Source organism: Penaeus monodon, chromosome 38 (genome assembly GCF_015228065.2).
Source record: "Penaeus monodon isolate SGIC_2016 chromosome 38, NSTDA_Pmon_1, whole genome shotgun sequence".
Classification (NCBI taxonomy): Eukaryota; Metazoa; Arthropoda; class Malacostraca; order Decapoda; family Penaeidae; genus Penaeus; species Penaeus monodon.
In genome coordinates this window covers 16,810,324-16,811,545 of record NC_051423.1, presented here as the reverse complement: position 1 = coordinate 16,811,545, position 1,222 = coordinate 16,810,324, and the positions used below count along the sequence as shown (strand labels likewise).

Here is a 1,222-nt window from a genome sequence, read left to right as displayed (position 1 = left end):
TAATACCAGTTATCATGATGGCATGTAGTTGTATCAATGCCGTTTTGATCCTCTATTGGCTGGGATAATGTGAACAAAATTAGCAGGGCAAAAGTTTGATAAGAAACTGATTAAAAGGTAAAACAAAAGCGTTTTCATTGACCATTATCTGTTTTTACGAATATTTAATAAAGCAAAGGCATTTCAAACTTTTTCCTTAGAAAACCTTGTATTTACATAATTCATAGGTTTGTGGTCTCACACCCCGTCATGCACCTGTGAAATTAAAATCTAAAGGAAAAAAAAGTTACTTTAACCGCTAAGCCACCACGTGATATATGTTTTTTTTTTTTTTTTTTTTTTTTTTTTTTTTTTTTTTTTAAAATTCGTATCAGTTTATTTATTTCTCTTCATCTATTAACCTGTGTAGTGTAAGCGAGAAGGGATAAATAAATTTATCTGAAAACATAATGAGACCTTTTAGAAAACGTAAAGAATATGATTGAAAAGTTTTTAGGGGATATTTGCTAGTAAATATAGTTGCCAAGATTTGTTACAAACGGCTGTGATTTTATTCCAATTAAGTTTATATTTTCATGGATTTTGATAATCTGATCTCCTCTTTGCTCGTGTTTTATGTTACATTATTCTCTTAGGATAAGACAATAGAAATCGAAATATTTCTATGCAATTTCTAAGCCTAGGTAGCTCAGTTGGGAGAGCGTTAGACTGAAGATCTAAAGGTCCCCGGTTCGATCCCGGGTCTGGGCATTTAGAGGCCAAACAAAGGGCGTCGTAAGTGTTTAGTTAATGACTCTAAGCAGTCATGAGGGGTTCATTTATCCATTTCACTATATTTATTGATGAGAGTCAGTCGTGATTCACAAATTATAAAGGAGTGAAATACAGGCTCTTATATGTCCTGCTGCGATGCGTCTGTGCGACATCACAGTCACGTGATGAGAGAGAGTAACATCTACTTTTACGGGATCACAATTCAGAGTTATTCATACTAGATGGATAATGTTGCATTGTAATTATTCATCAGCTCCTTGACAATACATTTTCATAAAAGGGATTGATTGATTGATTATTCAAAATTATCTGCCGCGTCAACAGCTAAGGTCATTAGCGGCGAATACCTTGTTAAATAGAAATATTAAAATATTTAAAACTTTAAAAATCTATCAATAAATATTTTACTAATAACAATAAACAAATAAAAAATCAAAGCATAAATATT

The 1,222-nt window shown here is 31.9% G+C and overlaps 1 non-coding gene across 1 annotated transcript; it reads left to right on the top strand.

Annotated features, from left to right (window-relative positions):
- Nucleotides 1-677: 677 nt before the first annotated feature.
- Nucleotides 678-750, top strand: Trnaf-gaa. Its single transcript has one exon. It is a non-coding gene; the product is annotated as a tRNA-Phe (tRNA).
- The last annotated feature ends 472 nt before the right edge of the window (nucleotides 751-1,222 follow it).